Source organism: Chrysemys picta, chromosome 5, assembly GCF_011386835.1.
Source record: "Chrysemys picta bellii isolate R12L10 chromosome 5, ASM1138683v2, whole genome shotgun sequence".
Taxonomy (NCBI): Eukaryota; Metazoa; Chordata; order Testudines; family Emydidae; genus Chrysemys; species Chrysemys picta.
Window position 1 is genome coordinate 114,414,583 of NC_088795.1, and position 27,247 is coordinate 114,441,829.

Here is a 27,247-nt window from a genome sequence, read left to right on the forward strand (position 1 = left end):
CACTGACCACTCTGATGACAATGGTAAACTCCACTGCCCAGGATCACAGAGACTGGAAGCCACTCGCTCCCCCCTAAAAACACCCAGTGTTTTTTTGAAATGCCTTTCTCTGATTGCCCAGCTTGGCGAGTACAGCTAGTAGCTCCCCCTTGTTGTGGGCAGCTGCCTAACCAACCTTGCTGGCTACACGATCTAGATGTGCTCCAGCCTGGAGTAGACAGGAGGTATTGGATCGCCTGGGCCCCTGGGGAGAAGAGGCTTTGCAAGCACAGCTACAGACCAGTTGTAGAAACGTGGACATCTATGAAAGGATTGCACAGGTGATGCAGGTGAAGTGGTACAACAGGGATCAGCAGTAGTGCCACATGCAAGTGATGGAACTGTGGCAGGCATACCACAAGGCCAGGGAGGCCAACAGTCCATCCAGTACTGAGCCACAGACCTGCTGCTTTTACGACAAGCTGCATGTCAAACTTGGCGGATACCCCACTAGCGCCCCATGGATACCATGGGGAGAGCCTGAGACACAGACCCCTCCCGTGAACAATGAGGAGGGGGACACAGCGGGGGAGGGTCTGGCTATGCTGCAAACCAGAAGCTATTTGAGACCCCTCCTCAGTTTAGCAAGTCCTGCCAGCCAAGCACAGATGAGCCCAACCCCGGAGAAAGGAAACTCAGGTAAGTGGATGCATGCATTTTCCATTACAATGTTTAAATGTAAAGATGGTACCCAGCCCAGACCAAGTTACCAAAGACACGTGTCAACTTTTCATTGCGTTATTCATGCACAAAGACAGGTTTCAGAGTAGCAGCCGTGTTAGTCTGTATCCGCAAAAAGAAGAACAGGAGTACTTGTGGCACCTTAGAGACTAACAAATTTATTAGAGCATAAGCTTTCGTGGACTACAGCCCACTTCTTCGGATGCACAAAGAGGTAGTGGTACAAGAAGCAAGTCCTATGACTTGGGACAAGTCCTGTGTTAGTGACCTCACAATGTGAAAAGATTTGTTGTTTTTCCCTGTTATCTTTCCTTTATTTACTTTGTTATTTAGGTGATTTTTTTCACTGATTCTTTGAGGGATAAAAAACGTAGAGATAGGTTACTGTATTCTAAGCTTATGGTCCTCCTCATAGTCTATCATTAGGCTTGGCAGAATTTGATTTTTTAAAAATAATTTCCACAAGTAATATCAATTGTTTTTAATGTTTTTTTTTTCAATTTTTATCAATTTAAATTTTCACAGTGCTGGGGAATTAATGGGAGTATTCAGACAATTTAATGACAGTAGATGTTGTGATTAAAAACGTTAAAGCTCTATAACTGTTAACACATTGTCAACATCATATGTCAAAATAGATAAAGTAAATAGCCTTAAATCAAACTCCAACAAGTTCTCAAGCAATGTTTGTCTTTGCATATATGTAAATTTTGATTATTATTGATGGAAATATTTTTTGTTGGTTTGTGTGTGTGTACAGTGAAATAGATGTTTGCCGACATTAACTTATAAAAATATAAACCTTTCACGCTTATCTATCGTGAATAGTTATGGCTATAGCAGTCACTAAGAACACTTGCTCCATACTGATCCAACTCTTTGATGTTCACTATTTGTTTATTTGGCATCCCCTCACTGTCACATCCAGCATAAGATCCTTCCCTTAAAATTTCCATCAGTCTGATGTTATTGTCACTGTGTTTTGCCATTCTCTGTGTTGTTGAGTCTAAAGATGGTCTAAGTTTGGACCTTATACAACACAGGCCTAGTACTTCCTTTCTTCTATTAAGATGAAAAAAATGGGCTTCTTGAATGATTCTTATGGGCCATTTAGAAGAACCTTTGCCAGAAACTGTTGTCAATGTATTAACCTTAGACACTTACCAATCAAGGTGTCCCATAGGTTTGATAGATTCTGGATTTAAAATCTTTTATTTTCAGTTTCCAAATAATTGCCTATACTTATAGATTCATGGAGGATGAGATGCTTGTGACTCTGCAGCCTGAATCTAGTTTTTACTGGACTCTCTGGTCTTCATTCCCAGTAAACAAGGGCCTGGTCATCATATTAAGCCTGAGCACTGCTGGAGGTTTTCAGAATCTGTAACACTTCAGGGAAAAGCCGGTTTGCTTTCCACTAAGGTTAATAGCTTTGCAGAACTCCGAAAAGCATTCACAACTGTTCTTGACTGAATCATCATAACAGCAAGCAGGTGCTTATATATAATCATACCTTTTGGGAACTGTCTCAGATCATTTGTCTGCCTCAAAGGATGTTCCTCATCACTACTCATCTGAAAGACATAAAAATGACTCAGATTGCTCAGATGGCTTTCGTTTCTACCAGAAACAGTGTACAATTCAGGATTCTTTTGTTGTTTACACATTTTAAGCAAGAGGCATGAAAATGGCACTTATTTATGTCAGGAATGGTTTTTTTTTTGTGGTAATGAATAAAAACGCCCTCCACTTTTTATTTATTTATTTTTTTGCTAAATCAAATATGTCAGTTTGATTTGTCTCTTGGGATACATTGGGCTGAAAGGAGAATGCATCTGCAAATAATGCTTTTCAACAGAGTTTAAGCACCTTGATACACAGCATATTACTAGTCAATAGAGCCAAACAAAGAGAATACAATGGGCCTTAAGGTAAAATACTTACACTAGAATTTTAAAAAGTGTGATTACTCCCGACTGCCCACTTTAAAAATAAAGTAGCTAATCATTTTTTAAAGTTACACATGCAATACTGTTGCCTATATTTCCTTTCAACCATCCAGATCATTAAATAAAGTTAACTCATTTTCCTACCCTGCTTGCTTGCTGCACTTGTATCTAGAAAACGCTCAGGAGCAGAGATGGATACAAAAATTTTGCACAGAATATCAGATTGGCCCACTGCTTTTCTGGAATAGTTTGTGAAAAAGTTTCCCCATTTTTTCACTGTACAGTATGGGCAGGGCTGGCTCCAGTGTTTTGGCCGCCCCAAGCTGCCAAACAAACAAACAAACAAAAAAGCCGCAATCGCGAGCTGTGGCTGCAATTCGGTGGGAGATCCTTTGCTCCGAGCAGGAGTGAGGGACCATCCACCGAACAGCTGGACATGCCACCCCTCTCCGAAGTTGCCACCCCAAGCACCTGCTTGGTAAGCTAGTGCCTGGAGCCGGCCCTGAGTATGGGTACTTTTCACCATTAGTATCAAAGAAGTGACCCTGTGAGCTGGAAACAGAACCCAGGAATCCTGACTCACAGAGATTGATTCCCCGTTGCTTGCCCTTCAGGTGGTCAGTTACACCAGTGCAAAGGGATTGTAAAATGGGTATATGATGCTACCAAATCAGACAAGTCGTGCTTTATAGTCACTTAATGCTTGTTTTTCACAGACGTAATGGTTATACATGGTGCACAGCAATGGGAATTGGTACATGAGTCCCCTGCTCAGCTGACTAGATCACATCCCCTTCCAGACATTTAAATATTGGACTGCTGTAAAAAGCGATTACAAAAATTGGTAATAAACAGCAATCAAGTGGAAAGGCGGGGCTGTTCTGACCAGGACTAAGGATCTTTTTTATTGCCCATCATTTTTAAAATTTACTCCATCTTTCATTTCGTCACATTGTCTTGAAGTGAGCAGTCTTATAGGTGGAACAGGCTGACGGGCTTTGCTTCCAAGGCCGATGCATTAGGAAAGGTGATGTAATCTTCAAGAGTATTCCTTGGACTTACTGCCCTCTTCCTGACCATGACTCCATTTCAAAGAGTCGATGGGAAGACTCCCACTGCCTTCAATGAGCTTCAATCAGTGCCTCTATTTCCCAATCTGTAAAATGGATACAGTACTCACATACCTGCTTCACAGCGGTGTCACAATAGACAGCTTTACTGATGGAAGTTTGTAAATACAGTTGAGCACTTTAGATCAAGCGTAAGTTAGTATTCTATTAAGCAGATACTAGAAATCTGATAATTTAACAGTTGTAACAATGTCATCCTTTCCCAGATACACACAGAGAGAAAAGGTTAATTTCATGCATTGAAAATAGTAAGCTTCATTAATAATGACTCTTCTCAGTGGAAGTAATTACTTTTGGAAAGGGAGATATTCTTAAGCTCTGCCACAGGTTAACTTCCTTGGGCCTTGTCTGTAGTGGCAAAAATGGAAACTGTGGTTCACTAGTGGGGCAACTGTAGAATAGTCATGTTCAAACATTATTGCCACGGTGTTGTCTATCCCCTGTAAGGATAGATAAGACAGTGGTAAAAAGGCAGTAACTCTGTCTACATTAGGCTTCCACCATCGCTAGTGGTGCTAGCGGTGGTGATTTATGGGTTCCATTCCTGCCAGTGTCGATGCAGTGTGGAGGCTAAAACACCACACTTGCAATTATTTACATATGTGCTTAATTATCTTCACTCGTATGTATAGTTCCATTGAGTTCAATGGGATATCTCAGGGTAGTAAAGTTAAGCATGTGCATAAGTGTTTGCAGGACTGGGGCGTAACTTGCTAAGAAAAAATACACTGGTGAACTGGCTATGTAGTGAAAGACCTAAGCCTTTAAAACTGAGATTATTTGTTTATCAGGAAAAAAAATCGATTGAGGGTGTAGTAGGCCAGCCACCTCTCGTGCATATGTTCATGGCTTAGGATCATGCGCCAGGCAGTTCGCCTCAGTTTTCCCTCTTGGAGTGTTCAAATAAAACTTCACCCAGGCTTTTTCTTGGTCAAAAATACCCCCGCTCCCCTTGGGTACTGGGTTTATTAATGTAATAAAATCCAAATAATGCTCAAAATCCCAAACACAGTCCATTCATAAGGCCACACAACAGAAGATTTCTCTTCCTCCGCCCAGGTCTTGGGCAACTCCGCTGGTCTCAGGGTCTTCCCTGCAGGAGCCTTTCTCCACTCTCTGTAGACTCTGACACAACCCCTAAGCTTTCCTCCTTCATTGCAGCCTCCTGTTGCTCTTTATGGAGCAATTACCCTGATCTCTCCCAGGTGTGGCTCATTCTGTAATCAGGATTTGCTAGCCCCAGCCCTCAGGGGGTGAGCCACCCTGTTATAGAGGGTTATGTTTTCATTTCCTGTTTAGAACAGATCTCTCCCACTTGGCAGTTGTGCTCCCTCCCCACCCCTCACCCCTTTTCTGCACTTGGCTGCAGCCTAAAGCCTGAGTCAGACATGGTCCCTGGTTCTCCCCATCCTGTTATTCTGGAGTTTTTATGTTCTTTTTATCACACCCCTCTGCTTTCACATATGGCCACCACTGCAGTCATGCAGTCAGGAGCACAGGATGTGTTGAACACCTCAGTGCTCTCATTAGTGGCACTTTGTGGGTTCGCTGGGTGTGTGTATGAATGATGAAATTATCTTGCTCCCTCCAGTCGTCAAGTCTAAACATGTCACTTTCATGATATGTCTGGGCTCCTTACCTGCTGAGACAGAATCCTCATGTCACTTCCAGATCCAGGTCTCCTGTGGGCAACACAAATATTTTGCCATTAACCACAAGGCAAGAATTCAGTCTTTAAGAAACCCAAACAAAATTAATAAACAAATGGATTCATTGCCTTACATTAACAAAACATAGGCAGCTGCAGCCGGAACATCCACCTACGCTAACTCAAAACCTCCTCTCATTGGTGTCCAGATGGGAAAGTAAAATGGACCCAGATAAAGAAGGACAATGGCAATAACTTTACTAATGGTTTGGATGTCAGCTGATTGAAAAAAATAACCATTCATAGTACATCATGTTTCTCTTAATTATTTTCTGAATGATTTCCCCTACTGCATAGTGTAGAAATTACTGACTTTCTTTAATTTAATATAATCGTGTAAGATATTTACTTAAAACACCTTATAATTAACACACTATAACTATATTATAAGTTACACTTTTACTATATTGTTTAAAGCACTTTACAAAGCTGAGTAAATATTTGTATCATTTTACTGATTGAGGTATGGAGTGATTCAGGTCAGCATTTTCAAAAGTGGTCATTGCTTTTTAATTTTAGTTTTAATTTTTCAGGGTTGAACTACAGACACCTTGGGTCTGATTTTTATAAGCGCTGAGTTGAAGTCCAAGAAAACTGCCAGGTCCTGAGCCCTTCTGAAAATGAGGCTCCACTTGTCTCAAATTGAGTATGCAAAAACTGACAGCCTCGAAGTCTGTATCGATTGTGATCTAAATGACTTTCCCAATGTCACAAAGCAACTCTCAGTAAGAGAGCTGGGATTAAATCTCAGATTTCTGGACTCCCAGTTTTTTGCCCTACCCACTGGACCCCACATCCTCCCTTAAATTTTAATGTCTGGTTTAAGGTAGAAGGCTTAACCACAGCATAAAATGAATGCAGGAGACTTAATTTTCACAGGAGTTGAACCTAGACTTAGGCATTCTCTACCAGGTGAGATAAATATGACCACCAACCACAGCACATTCAGAACTAATGCCCCTATTCAGCAAGGCAAAGAAGAAGTGGTGCTTAAAGTTAAATATGTGCTTAAGTGCTTTGCTAAATAGGGATGGACTGCTGAATCAGCGTCCAAATGCAAAACGGATTGATCCAAGTTAGCTTTTCCTCAATAAGTTCATCACCTACATTTTTACACACACACACACACACAGGTCCCCTCCATCCCCAAACTATACATTAAACAAGCTTTATGACAAATAGGTCTCGTCAAACAACTCTGATTTTGTTCTTGAGTTTGGTTGATAAAGATAATGATGTAAATGTAATAGAATGGAGTTTTGTAAATGTAATGTAAATGGACTTTTGTAAGGCATTTAAGTTAGTACCACATGACATCCTTATTAAATAATTAGCACTATACTGTAACAATAAAGCACATGTTAAATGCAGTAAGAACTGGCTGACTGACAGATTAAAAAAGTAGTTGTCAATGGAGAATCATCATAGAATGAGGGTGTTTCTAGTGAGGTGCCACAGGCATCAGTTTCAAAATTGATGCTATTCAACATTTTTATCAATGATCTGGTAGTAAACAAAAAATCCTACTGACAAAATTTGGGGATGACACAAAGGTTGGGGGAGCGGTGAATAATGATGACTACAGTACAGTCATACAGAACAACCTGGATCACTTGGTAAGCTGAGCCCATTCAAATAAAATGTGTTTTAATACAGCTAATAGAAGGTCATATATCTAGGAACAAAGAATGCAGGCCATACCTAAAGATTGGGGGATTGTATCCTGGAAAGCAAAGATTCATAGATTTTAAAGCCAGAAGGTACCATTAGATCATCTTGTCTGACCTCCTGTATTATCCAGGCCATAGAATTTAACCCAGTTGTCCCTCCATTGAGCCCAATAACTTGTGTTTGACTAAAGTATATCTTCCAGAAAGACATCCAGTTTTGATTTGAAGGCATCAAAAGATGGAGAATCTACCACTGTGGACAAACAACTCAGCCTGGGCTCCCCGTGTGATGCTGTGACCAAAAAAGGCTAGTGCAATCCTTGGATGTATAAACAGGGGAATAGTGAGTAGGAGTAGGCAGGTGTTTTTAACTCTAAATACTATATTTGTGAGATCGATACTGGAATACAGTGTCCATTTCTGGTGTACACATTTTTTAAAATGTTGAAAAATTAGAAAGGATACAGAGAAGAGCCACAAAATGATTCAAGGGTTGGGGAAAATGCCTTGCAGTGAGAAAGTTAAAGAGCTCCATCTGCTTAGTTTATCGAAAAGAAGATCAAGAGGTGATTTAATTACAGTATATAAGTACCTTCCTGGGGAGAAAATATGGGGTGCTAAAGAGCTCTTTAATCTGGTGGAGAAAGGCATAATAAGAATCAATGGCTGGAAGATAAGTGAGCAACATTCAAATTGGAAATAAGGACATATTGCTAACAGTGAGCGTGATTAACCACTGGAACAAACTGCAGAGGGAAGTTCTGGATTCTCATCTCTTGATATCTTCACATCAAGACTGGATGTCTCTTTGAAAGCTATGCTTTAATCAAACGCAAGTTATTGGACTCAGTACAGGAGTAATTAGATGAAATTCTGTGGCCGGGAGCTTAGATGATCTAGTGATCCCTTCTGGCCTTAAACTCTGTGAATCTATTTCTCCTATAGGCTGTGAAAGAAGAAAGAGATAAAGATTATTATTATTATTTCTGTTTTTAAATTCTTGGGAGGCATTAGGAATATGATAATGGGGACCACATATGCATGCAGATAGATAGCAGAGAAATGTACCCTCTACCTTAAAAAGAAATAATCTTAAACATGAAATATAATAAAAGGAACATCAAAAATAACACCAATTATATTTTCCTTTAATTATCACAGTTGCTACAGCTGTCAAGTGAATTATAACCTCTTAAACATGCCAATTTTGAAAGTACTTTAGATTACAACCAGAAGATGACAAGGGAATAAGAGTAATTGGAATTAAATTTATACAGTGGTGAATTCTTAGTTTAATGTTTAAATGGATTCTAATATATTGAAACTGCCAGAAACTTACACAGGATCGTGAATAAAAGTAGTAAAAATGTACTGTATAATGTACCGGTAGGTAGTGCTGCACCAAACTTTTGTAACAAGAGTCTGACCCAATTTATAGTCCAAAATTCAGCCATCGGTTCACACCGAGTTCCATTATGGTTCATGAACCCTTTGGTGAACGTGGCCTGAAAGTCAAGTTGAAAGGGAGCATAATAGTGTGGTGGGATGTAAGTGTTTTGGAGGTTTTGGTTTTGTTCTGCAGTGACATTAATTAGTTCTTATGAGGTGAAAAACCTCACATGAGATTGAGAGAGGAGGGTTATAGTCAACTCTCTCAAGGGATAGTGGCCCAGCCTGTTGCACAGTTATTAGTTTATATATAATCATATTAGTGCCAGTCAAGATCAGTGCCCCATTGTGTTGGGTACCTATACATATACATAAGAAGAGGCAGTCCCCACTTGAAGATCTTACTGTCTAAATAGACAAGACAGGCAATGGGGAAACAGAGGCAGAGAGATAAAGTGACATGCCCAAGGACACATAACAGGTCAGTGACAGATGAATAGAATCCAAGCTCCTAGGTCAGTGCCCTCTCTGCTAGACCATACTGCCTCATTGCATTGACTCATAACAAAAGTTTTTCATGAATTCAGAGGTTGCCTCCTCTGATTCCTTTTCCAGGTGGCAGCAGCAGGCTCCCATCACTCTCTCCTTTCTACTGCCCAGGGACATGCACCAACCCATCTTACAACATAGCAAGATATAGCAAGTCCAGAGCCATATTCCAAATGCATGTTATTTGTATAGGTTACTCCGGTGTAGTTGAGCAATGAGTAGCATTCAGTGGTCTTTGTGCTTGTAGTCTTTTCTGTTGAGCACTAAAGCAGACTATCCCTTTTGGGGCACAAGAGGATCTGTGATGAAATCCTAGCCCTACTGAAATCAATGGGAAAACTCCCATTGGCCTCAATGGGGATAGGATATCATTCCTGGAGCGTGCATTCCATTAATCGAGACACAAGATGGCATCCACAGGTAGTGGATGGGAAAGTGCAATTTTTCTGAGCTCAGAACTGGCAACACCAAGAGAGCCATGAGCAGACTGCTCATTCTGTGTGGAACAGTGACCTTTAATAGGAGAGTTTGCTTGTGCCTATTTCTGTGCAGGTGTGCAAGTTTGCAAAGAACCTGGCACTCCTTGTTTGTCCCTCTGTGTAGGAGTCATTATTATTATTGTTGTTATTTGTATTACTGTAGTGCCTAGGAACCCTACTCATGGGCAGGACCCTTTTGTGCAAACACAGAACCAAAAGAATGGCCCTGCCCCCAGTAGTTTACAATTTAGGTAAAAGATAAGAAACAACCAGTGGATGCAGATAGATAGGGGAGTTCAAGGAAACAATGAGATGGTATTGGGCAGCACGATAGACTGTGGTCTCAGCACACCAGTGACCTATCCATTGTCAAGTTTTTTGTAGGCATCATGGCAAAGGAGAGCTTTGAGGAGGGATTAGAAGGTGGATAATGAGGTAGCTTTTTGGATATTCATGGGATGGTCCTCCAAAGCAAGTGGGGGCAGCCTGGGAGAAAGCATAATGGGTGTTTTTGATGATTTTGTCCACAGTGATCCAAAAAGCAGATAGAGGGAAAGACTTTGTGGGGGGCAGAGGAAGATTAGGAGCTCTGTTTTAGTAATATTTAGCTTGATATAATGGCTAGACATCCAAAAGGATATGACAGAGACACAGGCTGAGATTTTAGTTTGAACAGAAGGAGACAGGTCTGGAATAAAGAGGTAGGTCTGTGAGTTGTCAGCAGTGATGCCAGTTGAATTTGTGTTTGCAGATGAAATTACCCAGAGGCAAGGTGTAGAGGGAGAAGAGAAGGGGACAGAGCCCCGTGGAACACCCACAGAAAGTCAGATAGTTGCACTTCTGGCTCTTATCTTTAGCACAAGAACAAACTCCATGCCAGCACGAAGAGTGGCACTCACCTCTCCATAGTTATGGAAAAGGGGAATAGGATTATGGCATCACCTCTCCTCCCAACCAGCCAACAAGCTGACCCCACAAGGGAAACAGTGTTCCTCTGTGCTGCCCTCTACTATGTGTTGTGTGGTAAAGACACAACTAAGCCAGAGAATTCAACCAGTACTCTGTAGAGTAGGGCTCAGATCCTGGGCAGTATCAGAGCTATTCTCTCTGTAACTTTGTCACCTGTATACCCCAGAACCATGATCCTGGGGATAGTCTGGAGTCATAAAATAGAACAACCTCATGGCTGATCTTATGCCTAGATTTCAATAGCCCAGAAAATCATTGCAACAGCTGGGGATGGCCAGGGCATAGAGACTTTGGGGCCATGTCCCTTTTACTTGGCAAAAGGCCAGGAATGAGTGTGATGTAAGAGCCTACAGTGGTTCTGTGCAACCTAGGGATTCCCCTACATGGAGAAATCTTCAAATGGCTGGCTTAAAATGGTAATGGCACAGAATACAGCACATCAAGGGTCTGGCCTGGGTGAAGACAGAAACTGCCTCTGAGCTGTGGATTACCTTGAAAAATATTCAACTGCTGCTAAAACGTGGATTCCCTCAGATGATAATGGAGGGGAACCTCCTTCCATATGCCCTGGTTTGAGAACTACCATTAGGCGCACACTGGGCCAGGCATTACCCCAGGTCATAGCCTCAAATTTTCCCAGCCAAAACCCCTGTCCTGGTGTCTTCTATACAAGATGCTGGCAAGGAGGTTGACTCAAGTTACTATCATATATATTATTTAAAAACATAGCTTGAGACCTAAACAGGGACCAAAGTTGCCTGTCTATCTAATAGTGCATATGCAGGAGTAATGTCAATGATTAATATTTCATACTTAGCTAAAGTATTAATAGTCTAATAACGACTGCATCACTCTGCATTCATAGTTCTCACCACATTTTTATTTCTAATTTATGGTCAGTAAGATTTCAGAATGGAGTGAAAGCACTAACTTGAAGTTACATGATTTCTGGATGGCTGCCAAATGTCAGAGGAAAGCTGACAATACCATCTAAAGGCCCAGGACACTGTCTGCTCAGAGGAATAATGAAAAAATGATTTTATAGAATTATATTAGGACACTGTGTGAATCAATTTTAATGAAAGGTACATTGTTTTCTTCAGCTTCGATTAATTTAGAAATATTTGACGCTCCCAGGCTTGAAGGATATACATATTTTTAAATGGAGTAAAGATGTGATACCTCTTTTACAGAGCATGAGTTTGAGCATCTAATGCAGAACACCTAAATCCTTGATAAATTGTTACTGAATGCTTTTGTTACCATTGTTTCATTCACAGCCTCTGAACAAAGGCAAGAATAAGAGCCTGATCCCACTGGCCATAGCTAGAATCAGGCCTGTAAAGTCATGTAGCATATGGTACCCTGCTAGCAGTTGATTGCTTTTATATTTTAAAGAAAGAACAAATTTTTTACTTTCTAAGCCTGTTTAAAGTTCTCAGTGGGCAGGATAAATATTAGTCAGAGGTGTGAATTAATGACAATGATTTTATATTTATATAGGACCTTTCATTCTGAAGGCTCAAAGCACTTTACACAGGTGTGTACAAAGGATACCAAGGGATTATTTTAATCCACCAATGAAATGCATCTGCTTTTGGGGTGAAATGCAGCAAATAATTTAACAGCACACAACAACAGTACGTGATAGTTTTAAACAGCGGGGGAGGAATAGTTTTTCTTATTGAAAGGGGGGTAAGTAGACAATGGAATTATCCAGTTGGAACTTGGTTGGTACATTGTGGTGAACGTTCCTACTCTTTTTGGGAATGCAACGGGATCTTTGGAGTCTATGCTACAGAGTTGGGTACTGTAGAAATAGCTCAGAATAGTTAAATCAGGGTTTTGTTTTCACATCTCATTTGAAAGACATCCTCTCCAGTTGCATAGCAGCACTGTCTTAGCACCAGGAAGATACCGGTACACTAGCAACTCAGAAGGAAGAGTATCACGTGTTCATTCATGCCCTACTGCTCTATCGCTAACTCTGCTAGGCATCTAATGTCATCCTAAAGAATAGAGAGGTTTAGTCCTCATACTATCATGAATGAGCCCTGCCTTTCTGTAAAACAGAGACCCAACCAATAAGATGGCCCTCTTATGTTTTGTTGTTGTTTGGATTGCAGTGCTTTTCTGGGTCTACTTTCTGCTACTTCCCCTGGCAGACTATTCCCAATTTCCCCACAGTCTAACAGAATCATAGACTGGAACTCTTATGTAGTTTGGGATCAGGAAGTTATTTGGGGGGGGGATGCGTGTCTGAGGATATATTTTTAGCTGATTGAAAGCTAACGAGACAGGAAAAGATCAGTTCTTCTTTATGAAATGTGCATTTTGTATTGTTTCAGTTTCAATACTTAGAATTCTGCCTAACCTCTACATCAGATTTTCACTATTTTTTTACTCTACTACAATGTATCCATTTTCTGGCCCTGCTTTGCATTCTGTCCAAATGATGACAAATCCAGCTCAGATTTCCTTTTATTATAATTATTATTATTATTATTATTATAAAATGTTGAAATAAAGAGACATCAAAACTGTCCAGAAGACTGATGTATTAGTTTAGCCTAGAAAAGTACAGTGCCATATAAAGTAATAGATAAATTAGTTTAAAGATGGTAAGCCCCTGTTATACTAATAATTTGACAGAAAGTGTTCCTCATTCTAGACTGATGATGATGGCTGGCTTTTCTAAGATCAAAGGTTCATTCCGGGCTTTGGATTGCTCCTGACGTGCTGCATGATCGTGGCACTGTAGGGCTCCGATATCACTATCAGTGACACACCTATTAATGGAAATGCCTTTTATTAAGCTTTTGCGATCCCTAATGTTAATTACTGCAATTAATTAATGAAACTGCAAGTAGAGTTCAACTGAGGGTTTTCTAAACTATTAATGGGGCTTCATTAATAATGTGAAGGACTGTCTACTGGGAATTAACTGGCAACCACGAGAATTATTACATGTAGGACCTCAGTTTGAACTTGTATGACTCCTGCTCAGATAAATCACTCATGTCACCCAGACGCTAAGGGTCAGATTCTGTGCTGTACCGCAGCTCTGGGCAGAGGCAGCTTTAAAGCCATCTTACTAGCTTGAGCAGTTATAACTCTGAATACACTGCAGGAGCAGATCTTTTCAGTGTAGACCCTACTTGAAGGCCAAAACAGTGGCTTAACAACAAACCTAAAGTGCAAGTACAAAATCACTCACCTCTTTTTGGTAATTAGACTGGGTAGGTATTCAGCCTCAACAATACTACACAGCACATCAGGTATCATCCCTGTAACTGGTACATCTTCAAGTGATATCCCAACATGTAACTTTAATTGCACACATTAAAAGAGCTGTAATTGCTTCAAGACAGAGCAACATAGGCACTTAGGTTCTGACCCGGCAAACCACCTACACACATACTTGACTTTAAGCATGTGGGTAGTCTCACTGACTCTTTTTTACTGTTCATGTGAGTAGGGTTAAGCAGGTGCACACACATTTGCAGGTTTGGGGCCTCAGCTAAGCAACACAGGCTGCTGAGAGCACATCACTTGAATGTTCTGCTCTCTTTGCTGGCTTCCCTTTGAACGCTGGATCAAATTCAAGGTCTTGATCCTCATTTTCAAAATCCTCCATGGGAATGGCTCAAGTTACCTAAGGAACTTATCACTCCTTGTGAGCAAGACCTCCCATGACAGCTAGTGCACCGTAACCATGGAAACGTCAACCTCAAGAAGTGAGACCTATTTGTGCAGGAGACAGCATTTTTTGGCAACTTTCAGAAGAGATCAGAATGACCAGGAACCTCCATGTACCTTCAGAATGAAATGTAATACACAGTTTGTCTCCCCTCTATGACCTCATCAAAATCACATTTCTCCTCCTAACAAAACCCCATCCCAAATAATAATAATAATAAAGTAATGAAACTAACATAATCTTTGCAAACCATCACTTTCTTCACTCTACCTGTATGTTACTTCCTTGCCCCCCCCACCCATTTGTCTGGTCTACTCACATTGAAGGTATTTTGGGATTGCGGGGGTCTATTAATTTGTTTCTACAGTTCCTAGCTCACTGCAGTAGGGCCTCTGTTTACATAGATTATGAATTCTCTGGGGCAGGAAACATCATTATGTTATGTGTTTGTACAATGAGGTCCTGGTCTCTTAGGATTAGGGCTCCTTAGAATTAATATTAATAAGTATTATTTTATATATTTTAAGGCCAAAAGGGACCATTATGTTCATCTTGCGTGACATCCAGTATAACACAGGAATATACTCCAAGTAATTTCTGCATAAAAATGAATAATGTTCTTGTTTTAGTTCTAGGCACTCCCATAACACAAATAGAATTAATTATAATCATGATATAATATGTTTTAAAACTTGCTAGAGAATGGGTGAAGGAGGAGGAGGTACAAATATCTTTTTGCGTTCACTTCACAGTGTAAGTAGATAGAAAGACCAGTAAATCAGTAGAACATTGGTGAAGTGCTGACCAGTTTGCACTGGTCTATTGCAAAAAAAAAAAAAAATCCTTTCAGAGGAAGAACTTCTTGAAGTGATGAAATAACATGAGTGTTTTGGGCATAGGTAACTTGTGAAATTGGGAAAGCACTTTCAGGTAAATTGGTAGGTCAAGTTAACCCTGTTTTTTAACTATTTGAAACCTCTTGAAACAGTATCCCTATAAAAGCTGTTGAAAAATGGGAAATTGGGACAAAAAGTAAATATTAGAATTTTCAGCAATATTCAGCAGTATTTCCTTTCAACCTTATCAAAATATTTTGTTTCAACTTTATCATTTCTATATTATATTATAGTCAAAATACTAAAGTCAAAACAAAACCTTTTGATGATTTCCCTTCAAAAATTTCAGCGCAATTGATACAGTCCCACAAAAAGCTTCAATTTCTTGAATCAGTATTTTCTGATGGAAAACTGGTCCGAAAATTTTCAGTGAGTTCTAATATCTACAATTCACTCTCCATTCAGTAGCGTACTGTGTAATCATGCAAGCATGTTCACCTGAGACATTTAGGTGTTCAGAAACTGCAGAGACAGAGTGATACAAATGCTTACAAAGAGATTCAGATAGGTTGGACAAAATACTAGGTAATATAGTATTGGGATCAACCCAGCATTACTACTAGTACGTGGAAGATGACTGAATAGGTCTTTTCGGTTTTTGGCTACTAGGAACAAAGTATCACCACTTTATATCTGGCAAATGAGAAATGTTAACAACTATCAAAACTTGGGATTTTTTCCCCACAACAAACCTGCACTATGTTATTTGTAACTTTCTATGTAATTGTGATTCACAGCACTCACTGCCCCCAGACTCTTCCAGTTGTGCAATGTGGTAGCAACTTGCTGCTCTCACTTATGATTCTCTTCAGAGAAATTCAATCAAGTGAGCATCTAAAGGATTACTCTGGTCTACAATTTTTGAGAAGTCGTCTGCTTCAGAGATAAAATGTGCTATTTATTATGTATTTTGATGTGCTGAATTCAAATATGACAATTAAAACAACTGATTGGCTACTGTTTCTAAGATATTTAAGTTTTTACATTTTATGTCTATGTATATTGTGTAGATAGTAGAGTTTTAATCATAAATTGTAAACCTAGGTCTTTTCATGTGTTTATGGTTGCTTTACATGATAATATTTCACCTGTCCTGTTTATGTAACACTTTAAAAATCAGCAAAAGGGTTATATAAATAAAATTTATTATGAAACAAAAGGCAAAAAAACTATTATGTACATAGTTTAGTCCTATTCAGTGTCTACTCAGTGCTTCTTGGCTTGTCTCTTGTATTCATTAAATGGAGCATCTCTTGTCACTGTCCAGCAATAGTCTGCAAGCATTGATGGGCTCCATTTGCCCAGATAGCATTTCTCCATTGTTGCAATGTCCTGGTGAAATCGCCCGCCGTGCTTATCGCTTACTGCTCCGCAGTTTGGTGGAAAAAAATCTAGATGAGAGTGCAAAAAATGTATCTTTAGTGACATGTTGCAACCAAGGCTTTTGTATGCCTTGAGGAGGTTTTCCACCAACAACCTGTAGTTGTCTGCCTTGTTGTTTCCGAGAAAATTTATTGCCACTAACTGGAAGGCTTTCCATGCCGTCTTTTCCTTGCCACGCAGTGCATGGTCAAATGCATCATCTCGAAGAAGTTCACGAATCTGAGGACCAACAAAGACACCTTCCTTTATCTTAGCTTCACTTAACCTTGTGTTTTGTCAATGGCCTTGACAAAGTTCTTCATCAGACCCAGCTTGATGTGTAAGGGTGGTAACAAAATCTTCCTTGATTCAACAAGTGGTAGATGCTGAACACTTTTCCTCCCAGGCTCCAATGACTGTCAGAGTGGCCAATCTTTCTTGATGTAGTGGGAATCTCTTGCACGACTACCCCATTCGCAGAGAAAACAGCAGTATTTTGTGTATCCAGTCTGCAGACCAAGCAAGAGAGCAACAACCTTCAAATCGCCACAAAGCTGCCACTGATGTTTGTCATAGTTTATGCACCTCAAAAGTTGTTTCATGTTGTCAGAGGTTTCCTTCATATGGACTGCATGACCAACTGGAATTGATGGCAAAACATTGCCATTATGCAGTAAAACAGCTTTAAGACTCGTCTTCGATGAATCAATGAACAGTCTCCACTCATCTGGATCGTGAACAATGTTGAGGGCTGCCATCACACCATCGATGTTGTTGCAGGCTACAAGATCACCTTCCATGAAGAAGAATGGGACAAGATCCTTTTGACGGTCATGGAACATGGAAACCCTAACATCACCTGCCAGGAGATTCCACTGCTGTAGTCTGGAGCCCAACAGCTCTGCCTTACTCTTGGGTAGTTCCAAATCTCTGACAAGGTCATTCAGTTCACCTTGTGTTATGAGGTGTGGTTCAGAGGAGGAGGATGGGAGAAAATGTAGGTCCTGTGACATTGATGGTTCAGGACCAGAAGTTTCATCCTCCTCCTCTTCCTCGTCTGACTCAAGTGAGAATGATTCTGGTGCATCAGGAACTGGCAGTCCTTCTCCGTGGGGTACTGGGCGTATAGCTGATGGAATGTTTGGATAATATACAGTCCATTTTTCTTCTTTGACACACCTTTCCCAACTGGAGGCACCATGAAGAAGTAACAATTGCTGGTATGATCTGTTGGCTCTCTCCAAATCATTGGCACTGCAAAAGGCATAGATTTCCTTTTCCTGTTCAACCACTGGCAAAGATATGTTGCACAAGTGTTGCAGCATACGTGTGGGGCCCACCTCTTGTCCTGATCTCCAATTTTGCAGCCAAAATAAAGGTGATAGGCTTTCTTAACCATAGTGGTTGTACTGCGCTTTTGTGATGCAAAAGTCACTTCACCACAAACATAGCAGAAGTTATGTGCACTGTTCACACAAGTATGAGGCATCTCTGCTCACTTTGGCTAAACAGAAATGTGTCCCTTTGCAAAATCAAACACTGACAAATAAGAGAGCATGACACTGTATGATTTCTAGAGTTGATATAGGGCAATTTGTTCAGCAGAGTGATGTAAGCTTCGTTATAATTGCATCCTCCCTGACTTCTAGGAATAACATGATGCAATTCATATCATGTATGACGCAATACCAGCTTCAGATTGCATCATTCATAGTTTTGCCTGAAAAGCAAGTACTGTCCAAACCCAGTCATAGATTTATTCATAGATCCAGTCAAAGATGTATTTTAGTCATTTCTGGTTTAAATTGAGATCCCTTCCCTTTATAACTCACTTATCCTCTGCCATTCCCAAGTCAAGGGTCGTATATACTGATCCAATAGCATATCTTGAAAACTAGAGCGAATCAACAATTTTAAGCATCATTTTTGTTCTCAGTGACCCAGAATTAGTAAAGTTTGACTACATTTATTTCAGAAGCATTTTGGCTGTAGAGCAGTGTTATGGGCTAAATCATGCTCATTTTACTCATAAGTGTACAGGACAGAATTGAGAAGGATTTAGCCCTATAAATGAGCTAAGAAAAAAGAAGCTGTGATAAAAGGTAGTGCTGGATGAGTAAAGTGATGTGTATTCCAGCAGGTAGCTTGATGAATTAAAGACCCCTTTAAAGGTTTAAGTGCATTCCCTTCTCTCTTCCTTTCTTTCAAAAGGAGAACTTAATTGCTTGGCATCTTTTGCTAAAGTTTCCAGAGATGAGGTAATGAATGTGACTTGGGTTCCCACTGTGGGGTGTAACTTGGCTCTGGCTTTTACTGAGATGGCAAGATGGGCTAATATTAGAACAGTACCCCGGGCAGCATTATTGTGTCAATAGTGTTCCTAGCCTTTGGCTCATTTTCTCTCTGGATAATTTAAATCAGCACTATTAACAGATGCCCGATCCATGTATAACCGGTAGAGTCTATTCAGAATAGATGCTAGCCACATGAAATACTACCACTGTGCTGATATGACAAATGGACCACTTTCTTCTGATTTCTGCTGTGTTAAATTGCATAAACTGTCAAATTGCAAAGTAGGGTACCTACAGCTAAAGATGCAGAGATTTCCCAGATGCTGTGATGGGAAATAGGACAGCCATGACATCTTTGTTGACTGGAATACACAAATAAATGGATTACCATCCTGCTAATGAATCTGACCAGAAATAAGACAGAAATAAACTAAATGAGGACTAAAGTAGAATAAAGAGTAATATACCTTGGTTCGACTGAACTGACAGACACCAGGGCTTAATATTGTCCTGAGTCATTCAGGTGATACAAGATATTTTCAATGATTATATAATGCACTGAGAACTCCACTGAGGCATTTTCCTTTCTGCCTGTTTATTTATCAATATTATTGTTATTATATATCATTAGAAGGATGGTTTTGTGGTTAACACATTGGAATGGGTCTTAGATTTCCTGTATGACTTCGGAAAAGTCACATCATCTCTGTGTGTCCTACTCCCAGATGGATAACGTAGTGACAGTTCCCTTTCTTACAGGTGTCATGAGGATTACTTCATTAATGTTTATGAGGTACTCAAATAATATGGTGGTGGAGACCATAAATTCACCAAGAGAGACAGAGAGATGTGGGCCTAACAGAAAGCAGGGAAGATAATTTTGGGTTGGTGTGGAAGGGATTGATTTTTTTTTTTAAATCTTGTAGAGAAATAAATAGCAGGATTTGGCTAATGTGCTACTCTGGATCAAGTACCAGTGCTTTCTAAAACCACCATGAAATCTAGAATTTATGGTTACCTGTTGGGGAAAGCTACTCATGGAATAAGGTGCTATGAAATGTGAATAAGGGAAGCTGAACTTGGTCCTGAGTTAGTAGTCAAACCCATTTTTTGCTTTAGTAATTTAGGTCACAAATTTCAATTGAAGTCACTTACTTAGGAGTCTAAAAATGCAGCTTTTGATGCCTAATCTCTCATGTTTGAAAATGTTGGTCTAAATTTGTTATATATTCTGAGTTTTAATAAGCAAGGCTGTATTTTTATTGTAGAGAGTAGTGTGTATTAGTCTGAATTCTTCTATCTGTATTTGGGAAAGGGGGAAGGCTGTACTGAGGGGAAATAGGAATAAGAACCTAGTCAATGACATAATTCTAACTTAGAGAGATAAGATGGATAAGATGATATCTTTTATTGGACCAACTTCTGTTGGTGAGAGAGACAAGCTTTCGAGCTTCCATAGAGTTCTTCTTCAGGTCACCTATCTTTCTAATAAACTGGGACCAACCCAGTTACAATTCTAACTTAATAGCCAACCTGTCTCTTCTGGTAAAATCTAACTGGGGCTGAATTTCCCATGCATTGGTTGTGCTGACTATCTTTTTTTAACACCGGAGCCATGTATACTATGGCTTTGTAAATAGGTAAAACAGGTTCAAAGAACAGGCGTAGAATACAGTATATTGTGTAATGCCCAGCAGGTGCTCAGTACTCAAGGGGACAAGCTACAAATCAATTATCTCCAAATACCATGGCAAAAAACTCCTCCTCCTCTCACTTACCAGCAACAGATCTATTTAAATACCAACACCCAAAGCACAAAAGCCTAGTGAAAGTCTATTTCAATGAGGATTGTGCATCATCACAATTTTTTCCTACTGTACTTCAATAAATTCTTTCTCCCTGATGTAGAGATCAAGAATTAATCATCGTGTTATATAAAATGCATACTCCATGGGGAGGAGGCATAAAGCATGCACGAGACGGATGGATTTTTCTAGGGTAAGGTCACCCTGAGGGGGTGAGTGCATAGGGAAAAGAGCTCACTGAGTGATTACTGTTTCCAGAACCACTGGAGAATTTCAGGCTTGATGCAATCCTAGAGCCTGCGATTTTCAATTAACTCCTTGCTTCTGTGGATTTGTAATTATTGAAATGTACGTTGGGACATTGTTTTCACGATCACCAGCATAAAACCCTCAGTATGGAAAGCTTTTGTGTTTGACAGCTGTCTTCAGGTGCTCGGCTTGATGCAGAGCCTCCTACATGGTTACCTTAGTGCAGGATAAGATAAGATTTCTGGTTCCAGGTGCATTTTACATTTCCAAAAAGAGGAAAAGGGAAGAGAATAATGGGAATAATAATAATATAACATAGGAGAGGCTCAGATGTGAAAAAATATGGGGAGAAGAGTGAATAGCAGGATACAGAGGTCTGTATTCTAATCACAATTACAACAGTGTAGGTACAGAACAACACCATTAGCAACTGTGGATTTATTCTGGATTTACACTGGTACCAGTATAACTGAGATCAGAATCGGGTTCAAAGAGAGCCAAACGAGAAGAGGATAAAGAGGAGATGTAGCAAAGCTGCAGAAAGATGGAGGAGACAGCTGGATAGACGAAAGGAAAGAAAATAAAAGATGAGGGTATTTTGAGGCAGGAAAAAGTAAAAGGAACAGGGAAAAGAGGACATTTTAAGGTGCACCAGGCACATACAAAGACTTCAGTGTGTTTAATTACTGTAAGTTTAAATTTCCAACAGCCTGCAATAGCACGTTAGACACATACGGTAGTTTTAATTAAGTAATTACAGAGCTTGATGAGGAAGGCAAGGATTTGAGAATTTAAAATATTCTGGAGAATGTGTAGACAGCTGAATCTTTTTCTCAGGTGTATCTGATGTTAGTTACATAATGATTAACCTTGAGTGAAATCCCGCAGTCCTCACACAGTCCCTTGTAGATAATGAGAATTGTGACTACGTTAAGACTGAGGAAGGACTGCATGATTTTACTCCTAGGAGGCAAACACAAAGACTGATTCTATAGTCCTTAAGCAGGAAGGAGTCTCTTATTGGAGAGCTTTGCCTATGTAAAGACTGCAGGATTTAGGCCAAAATGTGCACGCAGGAACCAAATAGATTCAACTGAAGAGCATTCATCTAATGGAGGCAAGGACATAAGGACCAGGATCTATAGGATGAGTGCTTTGTGGTGTACCCAGAAGATATTAGTCAGATGCCTACTTTTTATGAGACAATAAATTGGCCTGATTTTCAAAAGTGACCAGAGATTTTGGGTGCCCTAATTTCTGGGTGCCCAACTTGAGACCTGGTTTTCAAAAGGCAGTTGCTCAGCACTGCTTGAAAATCAAATTATTTTAAGGTGTGTCAAGCTGGTTACTCAAAAGTTAAGACACTAACATTGCCAATCACTTTTGACAATCTTGGCTTTTTTCAGCATTGTTTATGGGGAAGTAATTGTGTTCTATTTAATTCTATAGCAGACTCTCAGAAGGTCTCTTTTGCGATTTATCACATCTAATAGTCTCTCCACAAAGGGAAATGTAGGTAAGCAAATGAATGATCCAAATTCTTTTACTGTTGTACAGCTTTCTTGTTCCTGTCACCATTTCATGTCATAGCTCATTGTTCCTTTTTGTGTGTGAAGTCACTAGGAGCTGCATATGAAGAATCTGCATAAGAAGAATTTGGGTCTATGATAGGTACCAGTAGTTTCTTTTGAGAAACAGCATGAGCTCATGGTTTTATCACAATAAAGGGAGCTAAGAATTCCTGGGTTCTAATGCTGAATATCCCTTAGTGGTAAGATGATCATATTTCTGTACTAATTAATAATAACAATTAGGATAGCAAAATACTTCTAGAATTAACAACACTGCACTTTTAAAATGTATGCTGAGGTTACTACTGCCAGCTTCTGAGTTAACAGTAACACATACATCTTTCTCAGAGTGGAGCATTTTTTCCAATAATTTAGTGTTCTGAATGAGTCTATCACGAAACACTGAATACACGCATTTAACATTCACTTTGAGCAAATGAAGAGCTTTGGTAGTGTCTACATTCAATTCAGCTTTTTCTTCACTCCAAACATTGTTCATTACACTGAACACTCACAGAGTAAATTCTACTCGGATATAGCAATGTGATGTGGCATCTGCCCAACACTGGGGTTAATAGAGATTAATAGAGACTAGGGAGGCTATGCAGGAGGCAGCCAATTACAGAGGGGCTGCAAGGAGCAGCCAATCAGGGCCGGGCTGGCCCACATAAGAAGGGCTGCAGAGCAGAACAGCTTCAGTTGCTCGCTGGAGTTCAAGGAGGAAGAACTTACTGCTGCCTTGCAGGTTGAAGAAAGCTAGCACCCTGGACACAACAGTGCTGCTAGTAGGGACCAGGGGATTCAGGGAAGACCTCCTAGCTGGCTGCAGGGATTTGCAGATTGAGACCCTGAGGCAAGGGTCAAGAAGGTGCTGGGGCTGCAGGAAAGTGGCCCTGGGAAATAGACTGAGAGATTGGAGGGGACACAGCATATGGCTGCCATCTATGGGGTCCCTGGGCCGGGACCCGGAGTAGTGGGTGAGCCCAGTTCTCCCCCTCCTCCCCCGACTTGCCACTGATGCAGTGGATGGATACTTGGACTGTGGTACTGTCCCCCTGAAGGGGGGAGAAAAGCATGACATGGCTGGAGGGCAGTGTCATGAAGAGGATGCCGTGGTCCTGGGAATGACATGGGTCCAGGAGCAGAAGTGATGGCAGGTGAGACACCACCGAGAGTCGGTGTACCTGTAGAGCTGATCTGCAAGATGACCAGCAGTCACACCCCGTCACAAGCAATAAACTCTGAACAAACATTTTGTAGTTATAAAAATAACAAAGTTTTGACTGATGAAATGAAAAACTGGGACACTTCTGGTATCACCAAAATAGTTCCTGGGGCATCAGGACATCATATAAAAAAGCAAAGAGATCCCAGTCAAACAGGACACATGGCCTCTTTACTTACTGGCCTTTGGTAAATCTCTTAACCCCTCTTTCTCAATTTTCCCATAGGTACAACAGGGAAAATACATTATAGGTGAGAATAAGAGGTAATAGTTAATAACAGAGAAAAGAAAAAGGAGATATTATGTGAATAGTATTTTCCAATATCAGATAATTTGGAAAATTCTAGAGAAGCTCAGTGTGATACATGCCTAATAAAAACTGGTTTGTTAATCATTCTGCATATTGTTTTTCATAAGAAATTAATTAGAAAAATAAAGCAGTAAATGGAATACAGTTTTCAGTCATGTTGTACTTGGATCTATGAAATTAATGTTTTTATTTCCAAATATGTTGATCCTTTTTTCCAGTTTTGAGAATCTTTAGCAACAGTATCCAACTTTTTTAGAGCAGTGTCTCCATTAGCAAAAACAAAAGTCACTTTAGCTCTTTCTCTTTACAAAGAAATGCTCTTCAGAAGCAAGTAGCCCCTCTCAACTCCAAACCCATCCCATCTAGTTCCTAACTCCCAGGGAGTTTTCTTTTTCTCCATCCAAATCAGATATTCTCACGTTGAGAGCACTGGGATGTGAGCTTGCACATTTAATAGTCCTCTCATATCTCTAAGAGTCTGCTACTGTTGAGGGCTCTCAACTACTCACAGCAGGCACTCAGCACCTGACAAGATCAGGCTTTTAGATAGCTCCTTAGAAACCAATCTTTGTGCATGAGATTCTGGAGGTCAGGGATTTGCAAGGTCTGCAGGGCCTGGTGAAAACTTTCATGATGATACATTGTGTCAGCACTATTGGGCCTGCAAAGTCTTTCAGGTTTTTGAGGTGCCAACAAGAATTTCTAGCACCATTCCCATCTAGAACATGCCTCCTAAAATTCCTCTTAAATGCTTATCTGTTTAACAGTATATATTATATGGCGTCTCTATGTGCCAGTGTTATGTGTTTAATGGGAATCTAGTTTATAATCAGTGTAGCAGTTAGTGTCCTTTGCAGGGCAGGGTATGGAGACTCGTTGAGTCTTGTAATGTCATCTATATTGCATTAAGTTGTGTCATGCATCACCTCAAAGGTTACTATATTCACTTTATCATAGGTAGCAGATCCAGTCAGTTAATACCTTCTCATTAGAATTCCATCAAGGAGAGTTAATAATTGTACACGTTTAATGAAAGTTTGTAGGTGATTTTTAAAATAGGACTTGATTCACTTGGGAGCGAGGGCAGTTGCTTTATATATGAAAGAGGGTTTAGAACAAAGGAAGAGAGGTTTTAATGAGGATTTGATGTACTGGAGCTAAAAGACAAGTGAGCAATCAGAAAGAATACGTCTCTGGCTGTGAGAAGTGGTTGTTTTTGAAATATCGTTTAAGCAAATTATTCACTAATTAAACATCTAAGACAATTATTATTGATTTTGAACAGTTTCCATTACAAATGTCAAGGTACATTACATAGACACATGGTTTGCTTCATTCCTGCACTTCTGGGGGTGGGATTAAGCTTCCATTGTAGCTGCCCCAGCAACATTAAACATTTTTAGTACAGAAATGAAAATGAAGGATGAATACTGTATTCAAATGAAGAAAAATGTAGATAGGCAGAATGCTATTACCAAAGCTGCAACTAGACCAGGATACTGGAGTTAGCAAGGCTGCTGTTGCCAGAAGTGCCACAGGAATTTTAATCCTTACCAAAGTAGCTATGTGCAGTCCTTCGTTCCCAGTCTCAGTAGAAATTAAACATCGCAGGGTTATAAAAAAGCATACTGCAGGAGTGCAGCTGGGGATAGGTCATACAATAATTCAAACCAAACCACATGGAACTACTGACATGAGTGGCAGCCATCATCACTCCAATCATTGAACCAGTGTGTTTTAACCTTCTCCCTCACCTTCTAACCAGTTTTTATCTTTTTTTAATTGTAATACTTGCAGGACACAGATTGTGTCCTCTGTGTTTGGAAATAAGACATGCATATTCTTGATATTTGATGCAAGTTCTCTGAGTAGTTAAAAGAGCTGGTTGAAACACACCAATTTATATTCACAGAGAACTTTGGGGTTTTTTAAATTCCCATGAAAATTCTACTATTTCCAAAATTTTTCAGAAACCAAAAACTGAAACATACTTGTCTTACAAAAAAAAATGGTTTTACTTAAAAATATTTTGGTTTTTGGAAACAAACAACCCAAACATTTTTAGCAAAACACAAATTCCACCCCCCCCCTCAACTTTTTCAGTTTGTCAGTTAAAAAAACAAACACATTTTACCAACATGTAGGCAAGGACCAGGGGAGTCTAGCAGGGACAGTGGCGCTACATTGCACAAGAGGGTGAGAAGGGTTGGGAGGAGAGTAGTAGATTTTCCCATTTGGGTACTTTGGGGGCTTTGTATCAGCCACTCTAACAGGAGTCACTCTGGCCCAAACTCCTGGAGATTCTGCTGGCCTCCAGGCCCCTGGCCTCTGGAAGTAGTCACCAATTCTATCCCCTTGACTCTGCAGCACAATCTTGCTGTGATTATTAAAAATATGGAAACTGATTGTTCAGTGTTCAAGCATAAAAGGTGAGAGAGCCAAGACAGTGCAACATTCAGGCTTTATTCTTGCCTCTATGTGTGCTGTAATTTTCATCAAGCACTTCCTGAAAGCAGAGTTCTCTAAGTCCCTAGACATTACCCTATACCAGTGTTGCTCAAACTTTTTCAGTCACACCGCCAATAATGTAATCTGTCCGCACACACACTGCACAGCCAAGGCTCGTCAGTAGTGGAGCTTGGGCCCAAGGCAGAGTTGGGGATGGAATTGGGGTTGGGAGAGGAGCTGGGGCTAGAGGTGGAGCTGTTCTGGGGGTGGAGAGGGAATGAGAGCAGAGCTTGGTTGGGGGCGAAGCAATGGGAAGAGTGGAGCTTTGGCTGGGAGAGGACATGGAATGAGAGCAGAGCTGGGCTGGGGATGGAGCAGTGGGCGGAGTGGAGCTGCATCTGGGGGTGGAGAGGGAATGAGGGCAGAACTGGGCTGAGGGCAGAGTGGTACAGTGGCTGGGAATGGTGCTGGTCTGGGGGTGGAGTGGGGCTGGAAGTGTGGCAATCCCTTCCTGTGCCCCCCTAGAACATTGCTCCATGCCCCCATGGGGTGTGTGTGCAACCCACAGTTTGGGGACCACTTCCCAATACGTAAGCACACTGGGGTACTATAAAGCTATCTGATCAAGCAATGTTGTTGTCTCCTTTAAATGAGATGTGGCTGGTCCAAATTCATAGTAAATAAATGGTAAAGAAAAACAAAACAAAACTTTGGTTAACTCAGATTTAAGTCTGCCTGGTGCTAAATTGAGCCCTTCCAGAATGTTGAGTCCAGTAGAACTTAAACTTCTGAAAACCAGGAAAAACAGAGTTAAGATAAAGACC